The following is a 22,505-nucleotide window of genomic DNA, read 5'->3' as shown; positions in this document are numbered from 1 at the left end:
TATTGCTGAGAACACCTGTAGATCTATAGAAGAATTTTTGGCCATATTTGTTATATGGGATGTGTTTATCAAGAATTGTGTATGTATTTGAGGATTTGAGATGAGAATCAGAATGAAACTAAAATAATCCTCATATAGTTTTCCCACTCTTGAATCATCCCTGGGTATACCCACCCTAATTTTGAAGAGCCAAAAGTTGGGCACAAATGCTTTGCACATACAATTGTTAATAAGAATTGGCTGGTCTTTAGATTATGTGAGTAATTTCATCTTGGTATTGAGCATTTTGTTGTTCAATAGTTTTTAGTTTCTTTTTAAAACACCAACACATCACATGCATCACCTATAGGTAGCTCAAGTTTATTGAGGGCTTCAACTAATTCTTTCATTCCCTCATCCACACTACAATACAGTTGCCTTTTATTTCTATCCATCACTTCTTTCTTCAAGTAGGTTGGAGTAGTTCCCATTGAAGATATATACCTAGTTGAACACTAGGCTTGTACTGCTAGACCCTTTCCCTTATCGCTCCTCTCCAAAGTCTTCTCTTTTACTAAGAGATCTACATTAGGCATCCCTATGTCTGTTGATTCCAAACTCCTCACCTCTATATCTTGAAAAGTATTCTAAGGTTCTTCATATATTTCCCCCTCTTCTAATACTTCATCAGTGGGTCTTTCCTATGGCTCTTCTTCCTACCTAGCATGTTCTTTCTCTTTACTAACAAGAGAGAGAAGAGTAGCTGAACCTTTATCGAAGAAAGGTAAATCTTGACTTGGTGATGGTGGGGCACCTAGAGGTCCTTGTTGAAAAGGTGGTGATTAACTCCAATCTTATTGTAAAGGTTGCTTTGTTGGTGTATACCTTATCTTGTTGCCTATGAGTTTAGTACCCATGACATGAAATCAAAATCTAACATTTTAAAGAAATTAGTGCCTTGACCCTCTTGTTTACCAATCCATTGTTGTTGCCCATCCTCCAAAGTTGTAACTTGAATAAGTTGTGTGGGAATAGATGGTGGAATTATAGTGGAACTTCTTCTCTGTCCTACCTGAGTAGCCCTAGCTAGACAAGTCCTCTAACTCAAGGGAAGGTTATCTTCTTCAAGAATGGTTTTTAGGACTAAAGGAATAGGAATAACCTTTCTTTGCACTTTCTATCTTCTAGTCCTTTTGATTAGAGTTTTGGTCTTAGCACTCTTAGGAGTTGATGGAGAGGCTTCTTTCTCTTGAACATGTGGTGACACTTCTTATGATTCTTGTTAGAAATAGATAATATTGAGAGGGGGGTGGGAGGGGTGAATTAGTATTTTCAATCTTTTTGCCCACAATTGGATATTATTAATTACTTTACCACATATGTAAGAAAGTAAACCAATAATGTTGAATAATATAAACAACCATACACAAAGAGAGATCATAACACCATATTTTGTTAACTAGGGAAACCCTGGCCAATGGAAAACCTCGGTGGGGATGAAACCCACTAGATGATTCACTATATAAAGAATCTGATTAAAGATATTGATCCTATTTGGAGTCTATGAAGAATGTATAGTGTCTCGAGTCCATGTTAGGAGACTAGGCCTTGTTAGAAGCCTCAACCCTATTAGGAATTGGTGGATCATATATAAATTTGTACAAGAAGAGCCCACTTCCCTAACATGCAACTATACAATAAAATTTTCAGGAAATAAGGATACATACAATTTTGAGATACTTGTTGTGCTTCACAAATCTTCTGACTGACAATTCTTCATACAAGAGAGACTATGTACATAAAATTCTACAACATATCTTTCATAACAATTCTTTGCATCATATATCAAAGTATTGCATTCACTTGTTACTCACATTTCACAAGATCATGTTAAGTTTGTAATCACTGATTTACACCTTTTTTGGATCATTCACTACTTCACTTTAACTTCATAAATGAAGTTCTTTACTTGTACCAAACATATTGATAACTTCTTCCTCAATTGTCTCACATAACATCATTAGAGTTGACTCAATGATAAATGGTAATTCAAAATAATAAATCAAGTCATTTGACACATTCTGTTGATATGCTCTATTCTGCGATGTATCAATACTACATTACAAATTCCTTCATAACTTGGACTCGATTGATCATACAAACATGCACACCAATATATATCATCAGTATGATGTCATAAACCTTTGGTTAACTACATAATAGAATATTCCAAGGGAATATTTTTCTATCATCAAATTTGTATGTCACATTGTAATGTTGTCTGATACTTGGACAATTTTCCTTCACCAATTAACATGACTAATTTTCAAAACAAATATGTTGCCATAAATAAAAACCATAACTTACCTTATTTAATTGATTGGACATATTGCCAAAAATATCCCCCTTTGGCATTGATGTCAAAATTTTGGGAAAATTGGCATCTAATTGATTGGACATATTGCAAACAGTCTCCCCGTTTCGCATTGATGCCAACATTTTTTGGAAAATTAGCTAAGTCCCAAACATGTTGTCATACCAAACAAAACAAATAACCATAACATAGTTAAAAACATTGTATTCATGTTTATAAAAATTTATATCCCTTATAACTCCTATTGCAACTTATTGGTCCCCCTAAAATTACAATTACTATTTTCCATATATCTCCCCCTTTGACATCAATGACAATGATATCAAAAAAGAGACTATCAAAATTTGGTAGCTACATCAAAACTTGGAAAAGCAATCACTGAAGTTGGTTCTTAACTATATAAAATATTTCTTCCAACTTTCTTTTAGTGCATCAGATACACTAATAAGCACACATAGAGCATATGTGGTTAACTCTATTACGTTCAAGTCTGTAGCCACAAACTTGTCATATGAAGATTTTGTTGACAAGCACTCCACCAATTGATTCTTTAGTAATTTTACTTGTGAGAACAAGTGTTTTCTTAGAAGAGTGAATCTCTTTAGTGCTTTCTCTTTTTCTATTTGCAAATCCCTTATGTTATCATGAAGTGTTTATATTGAGGTCTCAATGGTATCTATCTTCTAATTCTACTTCAAAAAGCTATCAGTGACCATCTAAAGTTTAGTTACCTTCTCTTTGATTTGATCATCAAATTCTTGAAGATAATTATATGCCAAGTTGCACTTAGCATAAGCCTATTTTCCTTCCTCTATACACTACCTCAATGCTTTAATACATATATTCAAAGTTTCTATATCATTTCTCATATTAGTGCACATGGTATTAAGAAGTTTACCATCTTGCTCTATTTGTGCATGAATTATAGCCACATTTGTGAGTGTTGTAAACTCATCATCAAAAGCTTGACACAAATTTGCTGCCTGTTGTTGAATATCTACAAGGGTGTCAACAGGGCTCAGTACTTTCTCCATTCTATCCAAAATTGAAGTCAAAGTCTTCTCAATTGACTTGACTGATTTCTTCTTCTCAAGAAATTTACTAAAAGAAGATATGAGATTCTTCACTTCATCTTCTTTATTAGATTGAACTATTGCTTCTTGGCTAGGTGGCATGGAAGGTGTTACTACTATTGTTGTCAAGGGTACACTCAAAGTAGTTGCTTCACTATTAGATTCAACTTTTTTTATAGAAGGTGCATCTTCTTCGTTTGGCTCCTTATCCTTCTCTTCTTTGTTAGAGCTACTATAGTCCACAATATTGCCAACAATGGTGCCAAACTATTTGAATGAGTCTTCTATTATGTCAATTGTCAGATTGGTGTTATCCACTTGCATATATTCACTACCAATGATGATATGTGGTGAACCACTTGAACTTGGTGTAGCTACAGGTTCAAAACTATGAGGAGGACTACATGTTGTAGGACTAGCTCCGTATATCTACACACACTCCTTGGATTCTCTAAGCACAAGACTTGCCTTCTCTATTTGTGCACTTTTCTCTATCATGGTGCTTTCCTTCTTAGGTTGTGCACTCTTTTCTACCATTGGCATTTCCTTTTATAGTTGCACACTTCCCTTAGGTATTTAGCTTGCCTTCTCTAGCTATGCACTTTCCTTAGGCATAGTGGACATAAATGTGACTGTAGCCTCTTGAGTTTCCTTATTAACTTCTTCATAATTTCCTCTCATGAGGAGAATAAATCTCTTTTTATTCCTTAACAAAGGTGTTATGCCTTTCAAAATAACTATTATTTGTTCCTCATTACTTATAGAACGTAACTTTCTCACCACATTCATTCTTATTTGTTTTTCTTCCTCTAAAACTCTACTCTTTCTATTTCTTAATCTATTATACAATTATTTGGGTATCTGACCTCTTATACTATCAAATCTCTTATATTTAAGAATCATGTTTCTAACTACAACATTTTCTAGCTGTCTCCTATCCATATTATTATACAAACCATAGTATTTATTTAACTATACAATTTTTTTATCATTAATGATTTGCATGTTAAGATTTTCTACCTTTGGCTTCCATGCTTTTCATCCTACTAATTTCTTAGCTTCTTGATCAGTTGGCTCTACTAGTCTATCACTAGTTTCTTCTTTAGAATCAAAAGAGCTAATCTGCAAGGTTCTTCTCTTTTTGCTTGGGCCACTTGTAGTCTCCTTCACTCTCCTTTTAGGAGGGCTTTTGGTCTGTTGAGGTGTAGTAGACTTTCTTTTAGGTGATACTTCTTTAGTATTTATTAATTTCCTTCGAGCCTCATGCTATGCAACTACTGCATAAGGCATAGTAGGTGTTTGTGCACTTGTCTGGGTAATTGTGACCTCTTCAGTAGGTCCTACCATTGTAATGGGTGTAGGGGTCAATAACTTAGATTGACCACTAGCCTTCATTTCCATGGTTGTCCCCTTTACCTTATCAAATGCCTTTTTAGACATTCCTGATTCCTTTAAAATGGAATTAATCACCTTATCAACCTTTTTCTTTGAATCCTTCATTATTTGGTTGGTTTTGACTTCTATGATCTTCTTAGTGTATGTGCCCCATCTAGGAAAATTAAAATCAACTTTAGAATGAAGGATTATCTATGCATACCCTTCAATTAGTTCTTCACTCATTTCATATCCCATAGGTTCAATGAACTTTACCCGAGGAACTATAGCTTCCATGTAAGTGAAATCCATTTCAACCATGAAACATAGTTCATCTTTGTACTATTCCACTAGCGTAGGAGGTATCCTATACCTTTGATTTATTTATGCTTGGAAAGACTTCATCATTCTATCAATATCATTATCTCTGATAGTTTTAGGTCTTGATCTATATGCATGAGTAATTAATTGCATTGCAAACTTACTTTCATTCTAATTTGTGATACTAGGAAACTTATTTGTAGCATAGAGAAATATGTGTGTCAATAAGGATTCAAACCTATAGACTTCACTCCTTGATTACTTGATTCTAGAAATGTTATCCAACAACTATGTTTAGATAATGTCACACATATCAACCTCTTCACCTCTTATTGCCAAGTAAGCTACATGAAGAAATCTTGTAGGGATTGAATCTAGACTAGATCCATGATTGTACTTATATCCCAAGATCTTACAAATGAGTCTAACTCCATCATCTTGAATGGTGTTGACTTTCATGTTTCTGCCTTCAAAATATGTATTAAGATTTGCCTCAACTATCTTGTACACATTCTTGATATTCACTGGATTACTATCATCATTTCTTAGACCTATGACCATGTGAATTAGGTTATTGTCAATACATATGATAGAATCTCCCAATCATAGTAAATCATTATGCACTCTACTCAAAATTATCCTTGTCCATTCATTATTGTCAAAATCTATGTATAACATATGCTTAACTAGGTTAAGTCATTCTAGATATCTATGTTCAAGTTTCAATGACAAGTCATTGCTACACATTCTCTCCAAATCCTTATGAATCTCTGAATCACCTACACTTTCAATCTTGCAATGAATATATCCTCTTATATCCTCGACATGAAGAAAAATTTCTAGAACTTGCAAAAATGCTCCAATGGGGTCATCAAGCAAAGAAATAAATGGGTGTTTTGTGAAATTGTATCTAGTTCTACTACTTACATTATAAACTTCTTGCCTTTCTATTTCTAAAAGATTATATTTAAAAATTTAGAATACACCCTATTTTTATGTATTAGGGTTTTTGGTGACTTTGCATAATTGCAAGCTTCTTTAATTCTTTAAATCTTGCTTTGATCTCACATTCAGACTTCACAAAAACAAATGATATATGCAAATCACCTTGCATCTTTAAAATCTTTCACAATCTATACTTCACATTAAATGCATATCTATCTCTAGTCCAATATACTATCTCTATATAATAGAGAGGTTATTCTTCTTATACATCCTTATCCTGATCATATCGAGCAATGCACACTTCAATGTAGACTTCTCTCAATGTCTATTGCATACTATTAGTTCCACAACCTTTAATTCTTTCTCTAACATTAGTTATCAATAACTGATACTCTATTTCACTGGGAGTGTTTAATTTTCATAAGAAGAGTTACAAAAAATAAGTGACTTCATTATCTTGTCAGGTACATCTTCTATAGTCATATGAGAGCTTTTTGGTTCCTTTTTCTTTACAAATGATTGTTTTAATTCATTTGTCTGCTCCTTCATTTCTTTCTTCAAACTATCATCATTTTTTCTATTGTTATTTCTATAATTCTGATTCCTATTTAGGTCTTTTTTGTCCATTCTACAAAACCTCATTGTGTGTCTAAAGTTATTACCTAGCTCACATATAGGTACATTTCTTTTCTGTTCATTTTTCAGTCATCAGGTGTTCTACAATTCCTTGCAATATGTCCAAGATTGTTGCATCTGTAGCAAACAATTTTTCTTCTTTCTCCACTTTCATTACTGTGAGATCTTCTTCTATTTCTTACGTGGTTAGTGTTCCTAAATATCGTATTATTTGTATTATTTCTATCATATATAGGTCTCTTACAATCTACTGCATAATGACCATATCCATGACAATTATGACAATAAAAGTTTCAAATAGGTTTGAAGGACTTACCTTTGCAATCAACTTCAATGTCTTCAGGTTCATCACGCCAAGCATAAGATTTCTTTCTTTTGTTGTCCATATCTTGATTAAATTATTTAGCTTTCTTAGAGTGAGTAATATTCTCTCTATCTTTAGATGTATCATCTGACTTGCTTATATCCTCATTGGCTTTAGGAGTATCAGGTTCTTTTCTATCCACAAATTTCTTAGCCAATTGTAAAAGAAATAATCCAAGTCTAGTCTTGTCATAACTAGGTCTTTGTGCATATATTTATTCCCCAATCTTATTATTACTGGTATAAAGTTTCTCAAGTTATTGTTTGGTTTGCACCAACTCACTTTTCACAATAGTATTGTATTTCTCTAATTTTGGATGCTCTAACTTAATTGATTCCAATTTAGATGTTACCTTGCTTAACTAGGATCTTAGATCTATAATTTTAGCCTTAATTTCAGAGTCATTCTTTCCTCCATTTTTCTTAAGACTCAACTTAAGTTCAACTATCTTCAACTCACATTTTTGGATCTCATTTTCTTTCTTTAGATCTTCAATGTCATCATCACTAGTTAGTTTACTAGGTCCTTTTTGCTTTTAAGCCATCTATCTTGTCCTTTAATTAACCAATGTAGGCTTTTGCTGAGGATAATTTCTTTTTCTTTTATTATTTCCCTTTTCCACTTTAAATTATCCAACTTCCCTATCATGTTGATACATCATTTCTGACCTAATTGGAGATTGAGCAGGGAATGTTGGTATGTAACTTTCACCCCTCTTCCCTTCATTGGGTCGGCTGTGGGCTAGAAGACTATAGTTTGAGGAAATTGGTCCAACTTGAATAGCATCTTAATCTATTCCTTAGTTAACTGGATGATATGCCTCACCTTATAATTGATATCTACAGTTTTTTTTTGTATCAATTTTTGCATTCATGATCGACTAATCACATATCTTATCTTGGTTATATAGGGGATCCAAGACATCTGAAATGTCTTTTTGAAAAACCTTGGAAGGGATCTTTATTTTCAAGGCACTTCCTACCAAATAAAGACTCATCCTACAATAATCCCTTATTTGGATGCCATAGTAATCTACTACATTCATCCTATGATCCTCTATGACATCTTTATGTTCAAATTGTTTTCCTACCAAATATTGAACTCTGCCAATGTTGTCAAAACATGGAGGATGGGAGCTATAGTCCTCCAAAGGATATTGATCCCATTATAAATCAAAAGCCATGTTATCATACTTCTACTTGACTCCAAATGGACCTATGGTGATGGGCCATACCCAAGTCTTCTTATGTTGTTTCCTCACTCTATCATATGTAGATTAGAGTTGTCTTGAAATCTCTAGTAAAATAAACCTATCTGACTGATATCTCAGGAGTTTCTTTGGATTTACAGTTGTGTCTGCTAACCTTAAGTAGGTGAATGTCTTAAACTAGATGTAGTAGGTGCCTATTTGTACAATTCTTAATCCTTCCCCTTTTGACATTATTTTTTCATAATCTCCCTCAATGAACCAGATGATTGCAAAAATGAAAGCATCATTCACTATTCTATATTCTTTGATGTGATCCAAGAGCTTCTTCTTTACTAGTTGAGGTATACCACATAAGGCCAGGCATTAGCATCTTGCATGCTTCCCCTCTTAAAAAATCTTGGATAATATGTGGTTCTTTTTGCTAATAGATACACCAAATAAGATGTCATATAAAACCTTAGATTGGTTTTGACTACCACCAGTTGTTCATCTAAATTCTCTCTAATAATTATGGCTCAATCAATTGGCATTTTAGTTATTCTGATGGTCTCAATTAAATGTACCATCTAGATGTTCAAGTTCCTTGCTACTATTAATCCCATGATCCTACTTAGGAGCACTATGGAGTATCTAATATCATCCTTTATATAACATCTTTTCATGTCAACTTTTCTTGCTCTTTTCTCCATAGTTGTTCTATCAATTAGATATGATGATTGAATGATTTCAGTAGCCTTCTTCTCATTGTCCCTATACCACCTTTCTGCTTAATGATAAGTCAACCTAATATATTTATCTTCCCTTGGAAGATGGGATACTTTCTCAATGTTCTTTAATATTAGATCTAGGATGATCTCTTTTGTTATACTTTCACCACTCTCTCTTTCGATACATAATTCTTTGCCAAGGCCATAACAAGTTCTGAAGACTATACTGAAGTAGGATGTGAGGATGCATTAACCAACCTAGATCTAATAAGTGCATAAATCACTAGGGATCTCTCATTTGGTTAGTTGCAGAGTACTATGAATGCATTCCAATCAATATTACCTAATTCAATGTCCTGAATCTCTGAATGTCCATCCTGGAAGCATGATTTTGTTTGTACACCCTGAAACTTAAAGACAACTAATTTTGGAGCAATCTTTATTGTCAGTGAGGATGAGAAGGAAGCCATTTTATCTACTCAAAATAAAAAAAATATTAGTCTAGAAGGTTGAAAGAAAACCCTAAACAAACCCTAGTTACAAAAAAAAACCCAAAATGCAAAAACCTATCAAAACACTCAAAAACCCTATTTGTGCCCTTATGCATAGCCTTTTATAGTAACTTGTGCACCTTGAGGGTGCACTAGGTGCACTATTTACATTAAACAAGTTTTACCAACTTAGGGTGTACACATGCACACCTTGTGGTGTGCACATGTGTGCATCCTTTTCTTGTGCGAAGTGTAGATAGTTTAGCTATAATGGTGCGTAGTTGCGCACCTTGGAAGGTGTACACCTATACACCATTGTAGTGTTTCTTTGTTAATGTTGCGTAATTAAAGTTGTGCACTTGCACACCTTGAACAGGTGCAAAAGTGTGTACCTTCTAACTTGGTGATTTGTGTTTAGTGTGTGTAGAAACATGAGGAAAGTGGCATACCTCAAAGGGTACGGAGGTGCACTCATTTTTGGCCCAAGGATGACAATGAATATGGAAGGAGGGGTCTCAATTTTTTTATAAGCCTAGGATGAAGCATACCCTTTTGGGGGTGTGAATTTGTGCTTGTGCATAGGTACACATTTCCAAAGGGAAGTGCTCCACACTAGTGTAGTTAGTGAACTAGTGCACCTTGAGGGGTGTGCTGAGTGTGCTAGTGCACTCCTTTACATACAAAATCACATTTTAATCTTAAAACTCTCATTTTTGGCACATGGGTTTTTCAAGAAAAGGACTAGCCTAGACCGAGACATCATGTAAAGCCCTAAAAAGACTTGGACCCTAGACTAGGAATCTAGGAAAACAAAAAAAAACTACTAGGGGGTTCCCTATTTCTAGGAGAAATGAGGTGTGCATTATGAAACCACAACAATGATAAAGAAAGTGATAAGTTTTCTGAAGAGATGAAAAATGAATTTGAAATGAGCATGGTAGGAGAAATGAAGTTTTTTCTAGGATTGTAGATTGCACAAAGCAAAGATGGGATATTTATTTAACAAACCAAGTATCTAAAAGACTTGTTGAAAAGACTTGGTTTAGAATGTTGCAAACCAATTGGTACACCCATGATAATTGGTCACAAGTTATCTAGTAAAGATAAAACACCTATAGTTGAGCAAAAGAAGTATAAATCTATGATTGTAGGATTACAATATCTGACTCACACCAGACTAGATATAGAAAATGCAGTTGGGATTGTAGCAAGATGTTAAGCTAGTCCTAAAGAGTATCATTATGCAGTAGTAAAGAGGATATTCAAATATTTGAAGGGTACGTCTGATTATGGAATTTGGTATAATAGATCAAATGCTTTCACTTTGTGTGGATATACTGATGTAGATTGGGCAAGCAGTATGGATGATAGAAAGACCACCAATGGTGGAGTATTCTTTCAAGGAGGAAGATTGGTTTCTTGGTTGAGCAAGAAACATGACTACTTATCTCAGAGCATAGCTAAGGTAGAGTATGTTGCAAGAGAAAATAACTATAATCAAGTTATGTGGACAAAAAAAATGTTGAAGGATGTTGGGATTGAGTTTATAGAACATGTTATCATTTAATGTGATAATAAAAGTACATTAAGTATGTCTAAGAATCCAGTATTGCATTTTATGACAAAGCACTTATTCATTAAGTATTATGTTTTGAGAGAAAATGCAGCTGAAAAAGGGATAAGGTTGGAGTATGTAAGTACTAAAGATTAGATTTCAAATATCTTTATGAAACCTTTTCCTAAAGATACTTTTTAGTACCTAAGAAGTATGCTAGGGATTGTGCTCTTACCTACTTCATAATTGATGACACAAGGAGTGCATCAATCTAATGGTACATAGCACTATGATTAGACTAGACTGAATGTTGATGCTTCCTAAATAGGGGAGTATTTAGTATGTACTAAATCTTTAAGAACTCTTGCTATTTTGGTACTGTATATTAAATAGTGTCTTTGTACACTTGAGCTGATTGAAAGAGTTGGAAGAGGTATATTCTAACAATTGGTATTGTGTACTTGTATTGATACTTTTGGCATTGATGTCAATGGGGAGAGAATGTGTACATGAAAAACATCTCCTAGGTAATGGAAAGAGAAAATATGAAAGAGGCACATGTTGAGATGTCAATGAGGGACTGTCATCTCTTTAGGGAGATTTAAAAAGATTCATGTAAGTGTGTAGAACAATATGTAAGTGCACAAAAGAATATGTTATTGCATAGAAGGATATCTCTATGAGGAAGATATGCAGCCAAAAAAAATTTGTAAGTTGCTCACCATGAACAACTCATGACTAGAAGCAAGAAGATTTCAGATTGATGAAGAGGATTTGAGAAGATGGCAGTAGTAGTAGTAGAGTACCATTTGGTAGTCTTGGAGCTTAGATATTTTTCATCCATGTTGCCATCAATGCCAAAGAGGGATATTGTTAGCATGAATTTTGATGATACTACATTGGGGGAGTATCCTAAGCATTGAAGAGTATTGGTATATTGCATTCATAACTATATTTTTCATTGATGTCAACATAGAAGTAATTTTGTAAAGACTAAAAAAATAGCAGTCAGTAATCTTATGATGCACAAAGGCTGAGGAAGTTTTAGATGATTTGCAATGGAGGAAATATTCCTAAGGTTTTCTTGATGATGTGATTAAGAGGACTAAGTATTAGTTGATGGTGTATAGGAGTTACACTTAATTTAATAGAAGCGGTGTAGAAACAGAGTACTAGAAAATAGAGTTATGATGATCTATCACTATCTTTCATCTAAGATGTAATGAAGAGATGTGCAGTTACACAGTGATAGAGGACAATTGTGTGGTGACACCAGTATGTGTGCAAGATGTGGTTTAACATGTGTGAATTTTTTAATAGACTGTGAGCCTATAGTACTATTATAATTATGAATTAATTAATTATCTTATTTTAATTAATTGGGAAAGCCTCAAGGCTAACTCAAGGAATTATTATGAAGACATGGTATAAAGGAAAGTTTTTTTCCTTACTTGTAAGGTGAACTTGGATTAGACGATCAAGTGGAATGCAAATTATTAGTATGCAGTGCGAGGAGTAGAATGCTAACTAAATGCATGTAAATGATCCAAGGGATCCTTTGATGCATAGTATGAGAGTTGGTTACAAGATCTGAAGGAGAAAAATTCTAGTTGATATGATAAAGATAAAGGAATGAAGTACATTTTAGTTCTATTATTTTGCAAGGAATAATATAGAGATCATTTGGATAGTGGGTTCTTTGGTCTTAACCTTGAAGCTATTTGGGCAATGGATCCAGTTGTCTTCCACAACTACTAACAAGGTTGGCACAACTCCTAATAGGGTTGGAATATCCTAACAGAGATTCAAAGTCTCCTAACAGGGGCTCAAATGCACTTAATGTTGTATTAGACTCCTAATAGGGTCTATCCTCTAACAAGGAATATTTATATTGGTACATCATCTTATGTGTACCATCCCCACCAGGGTTTTCCCTCTAATCAAGTGTTTCCCTAGTTAATGTAGTTGGTATTAATTTTGTATGAGTATCTTGTTATGGTTTTTGTTTATATTACTTACATGGTTAAGTTTCTTTAAGGATAATGATTGTGCTAATAGTTGGATAACTAATTCCCCACCCCCCTCTTAGTTATATCAGAAAACTATATATTCTAACACTTCTTCTATTTTCAACAATGGGTGTTTCATATGTTGCAAATGGGTTCTCTTTAATATCCATTGTTATGTGTGTACTATCCACTTACATGGATTCAATACCCATTACTATTTAAGGCATTGAGTGTGCTTGCAGTGTCTATTTCTCCTCAACATCTTATTTTCCAATAGATGGTACATTGGCTTGCACATAGACTAGAATGTCTAATTGTGGTTGTGCACTCTGTTTTGTGACTTGAGTTACAAAATTGATGTATTTCACTATGGCTTTCTCAATTTCTTTCTTGGTGTCTTCAGAATTTCCTCCCATAAGAGGAATAGCTCTTCTTTTGTTCCTCAACAAGGGTTCAATGCCCTTCAAAATTCTAATCAAATATTCCTTTGTGTTTACTTTGCACAATTTATTAATCATGCTCTCTCTTAGCTTAGTTTCTTCTTCTACCACTCTCCTCTTTCTATTTAGTAACTTTTTGTGAAGATCTTCTAGGATCTTACCTTGTATGCTATCAAATCTTTTATTTCTTAAGATTATATTCCTTACAATAACATCCTCTAGTTATCTTATATCCAATTTGTTATACAAGCTATAATATTTATTCAATTGTACAAGATTATCATCATTAATAATTTGCATGTTCAAATTCTCTATCTTTCATTTCCATGCTTTATTTCTTGTTAGAGTTTCTAAGAATTTTCCTTTGGGAATAATTACCCAAGATCAAGGAACTCATTCACAAGTACAATAGTAGACCAAAAGAGTATGATCAAAATTATGATATGATGTTCATTCAATTTGTAAATGTACACTAGGAGTGCTTGAATATAAAGGCCTCTAGAATGCCTAGGAGTTAGCAACATGATAAGTCATACAACTAGGCACATGTTCACTAGGTGTGGGTTATCCTCCATTAAGCACAGGAGCAAGTGCAATGATGAGAGGATAAGCCCAAAAAGGTGTAGCACAAAAACTTATGTTGTAGACACCATGTGCTAAATTAGAGTTGCTTACAACATGAAAACTCATAAGAGTATGCAAACTCGTAAGTCTCTCACTAATAAATAATAAAATAATGCATTAACCTATGTAAACTTAAGTAAAGTGTAATAACTAAATACTAATTTACACTAACACCCCCTTTAAGTGCAACTTAGGGGAATGCACTTAAGCTTACGAAAGCTAGGATGAAATGCAAGATGGGTCTTGGCTACTAGGCAATGTTAGGTACCCTTATACATAATATAATGAAATCTCTCATAAAGCAAAGAAAGAGGGAAAACCTCATGGTGAAAACCCTCCCCCAAAAAGAGAGATAAAAAAAAAAGATGCATGGATGGATGGAGTAATCAAGATCCCCCCATTATGACATACATCAAGTATATACAAAAGAGAAGTATGAGAAGAACACAATCCCAAAAGAGGAAAAGGCCCCCCCATAAAAGAGAAGAAGAAAGGGGACAAGGTAGTCCCCCCTCCCCCCCCCCCCCCCCTCCAAATGAAAAATGTTGATTAGTGATAGCTGCTCCAATGTAGAAGCTGATCAATGACTATTGAATAATGTTTCTCCCCTTTGGAAGAAACAATGTCATAGGAACATATGAGGTGATTCCCCTATGTGTAGAAATAATCTCAATGGTCAATGTTGCCTTTTAAACCTACTCAACTATCCCTATGTCGATACTGACTATCACCCCTTCTAATGCTACTGAAAAGAAAAATGTTGGATCTAGCAAGGATGGATGTAGAACCTATCCCAAAGAACCAATTGTCTCCTCAAATGATAAAGAGACCTCTTGCAAATATTATACATAAGGATCCATAATCATATCAACTTGTAAAGATCAATCATGTAAGGACTGAACATGAGGGTTAGAGTGAGCCCTTGCAACAACTGAAGAACGATCTTCTTCATCAAAGAGAAGATGTATATCATTGATGATGTCTCCAAAACTTGGTATGAGTGACTCCACAAAAAAACCTAAAATATTTTTCAAGAAGTCATCCACTAATGCTAGATCTGGAAGACTAGGTGTAACCTATTGTGTTAGACCTATCACTCTAGCTATATATGCATGTGGAATGTGCTGATGATGTGACCACAAACTACAACTATCAATAGAACCCACATATCTAAATCTGTTGAATCACTATCACTATTGTCACTATCAGTTTCCATAATGTATGAAGTGTAAAGAGGATTAGAGAATAATTTGGGTGAGCTTTCCTAAAAGTGAACATTCCTATCTATAAAAATTTCATGCATTTTAGGATCCATAAGTCTATATGCCTTAACACTATCTTCATATTTGATGAATGTAGCTTTCAACATCTTTTATGTGGAGCACTTTCAGTGGAATTTGGGAAAGCACTCCTAGTGGATCATCCATAAGAGAAACAAATGGGTGTTTCTTGAACTTATATCTCGGTCTCTCACTAACATCATACACTAATTGAGTTACCATAATTCTTAACTATATATATTGAAAATTCAAATTTGAGCTACATAAAAAACCTTAAATGCTGCATTTTAGGACTCCTACAATTCACACTTCAAACGAATTTCTTCACACTTGAATTTGTTGTCAAATCACTCATAAAATCTTCACACACTCAATTAGTACTCACAATCTTTCTCACACTCCTTAAATCATTTCAAATTATGCTTTGCATTAAGTGCACATATGCTTCTACTTCAAAAAGTTGCCATTTCTTACCAGTAAACTTGTTTTCTTCCATATAGCTTACTTCCATCACACAAAGGCTTGTGCACTTGACCATAGTTTCCTCTCTATATCCTCTATATTTTTACCCATGCAACTTCTAATTCACTTTACAACATGATTTTTGACTAAGACTTTGCATCAATAGAAAATGCTTAATTCAAAAAGGATGAGCTAGTAATAATTTTTGACTTCAATTTCTCATTAGCTGCATCAAAATACTATTCTCCAAAATTGTACAAGCACTTATTGGATCCTTGGCTTTAAAGAATGCTTCTTTGAATTCATCAACATGCACTTTTACTACTTCTTTCTTATTGTTATCATTATTGTTGTCATTCCTTCTATCATTCCTATTATTGTTCCTTCTATAATTGGGATTCCTATTGAAATTCCTTCTATGCATTCTATAGAATCTTGTTGTGTGTCAAAAGTTATTACATAACTAACATACAATTTAATTTCTTCTTTGATTAGTTCTATTTTGATTTTTGAGTGGTCTACAATTCCCTGCAATTTGTCCAGGATTGTTACACTTGTAACATACAAATTTTTTCCTTTCACCATCGGATCTTCTACCATCATTAGTGTAGACACCTAAAAATCCTTTAGAAAATAAAGTATTTTTATTTTTTGAAAAAAATTCTTGATGACATCATCATTTATTAATTAATTAATTATTTTATTATTTTATTTTTATTTTATGCCATTAAATCCCTTTATCTTAATTAAAAATATTTAATTAAGAAATCCCTCTCAAAAATGTTTAAATCTTATTTAAACATTATTTCCTTATTTATTAATTATTTAATTAATAAATTGACCAAAATTCCCAAAATAAATAATTTATTTATTTTTTGCCCAAAACTTGGCCAATTTCCTTAAGACCACTAACCTCTTCCAAAATCTTCTAATCCTTCTTTAATTTTGATTAAAGGCTAATCTCATCATTTCCTAACCCTAATCCCAACTCAAAATATTTAATTAAGATTAAATATTAATCCTCATATTTATTAAAAATATTTTAATAAATATCTCCTCAACCCAAACCCTTGAAATAAATAAAACTTTATTTATTTTCTAAAAAAAACCTTATTTATCCTCATCCTAGAAGCCTAGACTCTTCTAGAAGATGTCAATTCTAATCCTAAACCCCCCTCTAACCTTGTCACATTCCCTAAACAAGGTTAGCCAACTCCTAAGCTAATCCTAATCCCTCTTCTAATCATGTGTACAACTTAAACAAGGGTTAAGACTTGCTAACCCAAGCCAAAGTCAATAATCTCATCCTCCTCCCAACCACCTCTATTTATAACCCAAGCCAAAGTCAACAATCTCATCCTCCTCCCAACCATCTCTATTTATGATCCAACCATCTCTATTTGACCCAACCATCCCCATTTATTGCTCAACCTCCCTCATTACTCCTTTGACCAACCCATATCCTACCCTCTCACATCCAATCACCTTGTGACATGTGTCACCTCCTAATTGGCTTTAAACAAGCACAATCCATGTGCTCCCTTTTGAGTGCATCCTATCCCTCCCTCACCATCTTGCCATCCTTGCATCCTGACCATCCATCCTTCCACCCCTTGGCCTATAAATAGAAGCCTCTTCCTTCACTAAAATCATCCACTTTTGAAGCAAACTTATAATGCTATTTTGAGAGCTTGAGCACATCATGAGCATACATCCACTATCCATCAGGGACATAGCTTCGTTATCATGAGAAGCACTTGAGGATTTTACCATCTTTGGTCTACTTTCCTCAATCTTGTCTTCTTTAGTCCTATCTTAAGTGTTTACTTGTTTTTAGTATTGAGAATGCTTTTTATAGATTAGTGTTTATTTTACTCTACTAAAATAGGTGATACATTTTGGCATTGCTGGTGGGACCCCACTATGGGTCATTCATTCGTCCATTTCAATCCATATTCAATCTATTTTTTTTTGTTTGTTTACAAACTAACGATCTAATGTTTGTTGTTGTTTGAAGGTGTTGCAAGGTGTTTTGCTTGTTTGTTCAGGTTAAAAGATGCATTTAGGAGGAAAACATATCCTGAAATTTTTTTTAAAAATCTCATCTTCTCTCTTCTTCAAATTTTCTTAAAAACTATAAAAATAAATAAATAAATTTGGGTACACCTTTTTTTTTGTGAAAGTTTGGTAAAAATATGCATATTCATACCCATCGAAACCCATCCAAACCAATTGGGCAGCCACCACAATACCATTTCTAGTCACAGCCCACAGCCTTTGAAGACCACCAACATCGTTGCTCTCATTCATTGGGTTCTAGCCATTGGGTTCTAGTCGTTGTAGTAAAACATCATCATATCAAGTAACTATCTAATCATGCATAGTCCACGCCCATTGGATCTGCCATGTTTAAAGCAGATCAATTTTTTTTTTTATGCCTATGAAAGCCATATGGCCATGAAATTTAAACTCGCACATTGATGATGTCAGCACGACATCATTTCTACATGCCCTTTTAAGCCTTGCGAAGCAACATTTGGTGTTTTGCTCATAACTTGAGCATCCGAGCTCCGTTTTCAGAAAATGAAATATCATCGAAAAGCTGGTTTCGAGCCCGTCATGATGGTATTGGTTTTTATCATATTTTTCAGCATTTTAGATACTTATTTTCACTATCAATGATTGAAATTTGATGATTTTTGCAGGGATATTTGCTAACTCATGCATTCTCGATTGAAGACTTTTATGAAACCACTAATCATGTTTCTTGCAGGTTCTCCTTACATGGTTCAATGCCCTTGGAAAATGAACTTGAATGTTTAAACACTTGTCTTTGAATGCATGTTGCTAAAATGAACTTGAACGTTTAGACACTTGTCTTTGAATGCATGTTGCTAAGATGAACTTTAATGTTTAAACACTTGTCTTTGAATGTATGTCATTTAAATCAATCTTGAAAGCCATGGATTAAAAGCAAGTTTTTCTTCGAATGCATTCTTAAAATGACAAACACAATCTTGAATACAAAAGGTGAATTAATCATTACAATATCTCACACTTCATCTTTTGGGGCATAAAAAGAATCCACATTTTAGAAACTTTCTAAGTTATAAAAATCAAATAAAGACGCTTTGAGTGAGTTTTTTGTTGGACTCACCTCCTTTAATCACCCATCATTCTAACCATTGGTTGCAATCTCAGCACCATATATGGGGATGGGTCTACCTAAGAGGGTGTTAAGTGCTCCATAGAAATCAAACTCCACTTACTTGTGTTTTTATTAGCTTTTCTAAGTTAGAAAATTCCTTGAATGCAAATTAGTCTCGCTAACACTTCATTTGGTCATTAAAAAAAAATTTGAACAAATCTTGATGTGGAGGGCCTCCGGGTGCGTGCTTGAAATTGAATTTCACACATCTTTTTTTTGGGCTTAAAACAAATTCACACTCAATCTTGAATGCCTTAAAGAAAAATCAATTGATACTTGACATGGAGGGCCTCTGGGTGCACGAGTTTACTTTTGTTGACCCTAACTCTTCTTGTTGTATTCATTCTTCGATCGATTTTACTTTTGTTAATGCTTCAAGTTGGAATTGAACATCTGCATCCTAAACATGTGTGTTTGCAAGGTCTAGATCAAAAAACTTAAGTGTCAGTTGGAAAAGAATTCTATCTTTTAGCCTAAGATCATCCAAGTCTTCTCTCCCCTTATCATCTTTCGAGGCCATCTTGGGTGCATAAGATTAGGATCCAAAATCTTGTTTAAGTTTTAGGAGGCCTGCTTGGGGATTTCATCACCCCTTGGGATGACCTCAACTCTAGCGTTCTGGCAGAGTATAAAGATCAGGAGGTGAATCCAAAGACACCTCTCTTGGAATCAAGATTTTGTCACTTGGGCTAAGCCTCAAGGAACTTTATACCCTTGAGAAGTGAAAGAGGAGAAGTGGGTTACCGCTCCTCCTGGCTGTGTGACATCTTTTTGGTTTCATCTACGGATTTGGGCATCATGTACCTTGGGTATATCAAGGACTCCCTAGCTAAACCAACTGTTAGCCTAGCAGACAACCATCTAGGGTGTTAATGTGTTTGAAGTGACTAATTCAAAAATTTGTAAAATATACACACTCCTTGGCGCAAGTATCACATTATGAGAATCAAAAACTTCTATCTGGTTGTTCCTATCTATTGCTTGATTTTTTATTTGTTGAATGAATGTTTTCCAAACTTGGTCAATCCTATCTTAGGGCACACTTAGCGTAGTCACTGCCTATTCCAAAAGTTGAATAGGTTGAAGAAAAACAACCAAGATCTCTCAACACTAAGCAGATTCAGGAATTGATGTCAGAGCAACCCAAACCCAAATAGAAGTTTCACAAAGTTAAACTCAAGCCATCTTAGGCATACCAAGAACTTTCAGCCAAGAGAAAGGAACTAACACCAAGCCCTTGAATTGCCAAACTTCACAAAGTAGAGGAAAAAGTTGTCGACAAAGCCCTTCAAGATGCTTGGTTAGATGGCACTATCCAACTTAACCAATATCCATGAGTTAACAATGCTTATGCCTTACCAACTAGGCATGATTTCTATGATTAGACCCCCTTGTTTCTCCACATCTTCTTGCATAAGCTTCACTTGAGAGTCATCCTTGTAGGTAAGCCAGCCATTCTAGGTTATCCCTTTAAGCATTTTAGCTCATCCATCTCATTTAGTTCTTTTCTTTAGAACCAAACCATCTAACTAGTAATCAAAAAATTCACATCCAAGCCTTCAAAATTGTTGTCACCTTGCTAAAATTTTTCCATTCCTACCATCTTGCAAATCCACCAGTCTCACTGAGGTTATCCCTCTGACAGAGCTTTGTCTAGGGTAATCTAGGCTTGTCACTTGTCATCCCTCATCACCTTGAGCTAAAAGCTGAAATCCACAAGTGGTTAATCTCATGTTTTTCCTAAAGGATTATCAGTCTATCCTTAAGTTGACAAAATCACCACCAAGCTTGCACATAGGAAAGCAGACCTTTCATGCTTTGGCAACATATCTTTGAAGTTAGAATCCCCAACCCAATCCTCCTTAGGTTTGTCATATAGCTTTGCCTCAACCTAGGAAATCATTTGCATAGAATAGCCTTCCCCCTTTGCATCCATCAGCATTGTTGCATCTCATCCCTAGGAACATTCTGCATTTTCATGCCACCCACCACTCGTTTTGGTAGAAACACAAGGGAAAAGGACATGGATCCTAGTCATAGTAATAACACATCTCGAGCTCAGCCATACCCTGTAATTTCCATGATGCCACCAGATCCACCACCACAAATCCCCGAAGAGATAGGTTCCTCCATAGACATTGATGCTTTCATGAACCAACATGGTCATGCCACCATTGTTAATGCCATCATAGACTGAAACAAGGAAACCATCATGGCAAATTTATTAAGGGATAATGTTGGTTCCTTTGAATTTGGGCATCCACCAACCTATCGACATTTCAGATCCTACACACCCTTTGTTTGGGTGGCAACCACCAATCGTAGAGTCATATGTTCTTACTGATCCTTTCTCTGGATGTCAACCACATCAGACAAAACCTCCAAACCCGAATATACCCTCAACCCAAGTGCCTGCTCCTATTGCACAAAACACCCATCTCATCCTCACTCAACCCTTAGTACATGCTACATCCCAACCAACCTCATGTGTATCATCTACCTCTGCTTGAACCACTCATTTCCCTGCTCCCCCAGATCCTCTGTTTACATCCAACAACACTACCTTTTCACTACTCAAATGCCACCACTAGGGTCAAATACCTCATCTTCTATCCCACCCAACATCACTATCAACCCCTTTGTAGCTAGCCAAAGCTCTTTCGTCTCATTTCCTTTGGGACCTTGGAATGTTGCTATAGCACAAGGACCTACCACTGGTCTTCCCCCTAGCACTGCAACCATGTCTACCCCTCAAACACTTTCATTTACTACTTCACATTGTTATTCACTACCACCCCTTACCTACTATCTCTCCATGCCACCTTTGGGAAATAGCCAAACCATCCCACCATTACAGTTCCCTATATTGAATACTCTACCATAGAATAATTACCTTGCGCTTACTCATAATCAATCATACTCTCAAGCAAGAGCACAACCCACATATATTGGACATGGTATGAATTCCCAAAGCATGGCACAGGCATTAACCACCTTACCACCCTTCTAGCCAATGTCTTCACACCAACAATATGCTCAAGCACCTACACAACGATATCTCATAGGGCAACAGCCTCATACTTATCTTCCCCACCAAAAAACTTCTCAGCAGATGCAACAGTATACCCAAAACACATTCCAACAACCCATAACATCCATTCCTCCAGCTGTGCAACCTATTTTTCCACAGATGCCATATGGCAACCAGGGTTTTCCATATCAATCGCAACTGTCAGATCCAAGCATGTATCCTACGCTAGGGGCACTCACTCCCCCACCTATAAACTCTGAATGGGAAGAGATGAAAAATGCTCTCAAAGCCCTCAAAGATGGGACAGACTCCAAAACTTTCAAGTTTGAGAATGACTGCCCATACCCATTTGACAAAACCATCACGATGATACCGTTTCCTAAAAATTTTGAGACCCCCAAGTTTGACAAATTTAGAGGGAA

The sequence above is a fragment of the Cupressus sempervirens genome, chromosome 8 (genome assembly GCF_028749045.1).
Source record: "Cupressus sempervirens isolate cs-2001-9-10 chromosome 8, ASM2874904v1, whole genome shotgun sequence".
NCBI classification, from domain to species: domain Eukaryota; kingdom Viridiplantae; phylum Streptophyta; class Pinopsida; order Cupressales; family Cupressaceae; genus Cupressus; species Cupressus sempervirens.
This window is presented reverse-complemented; position numbering follows the sequence as displayed.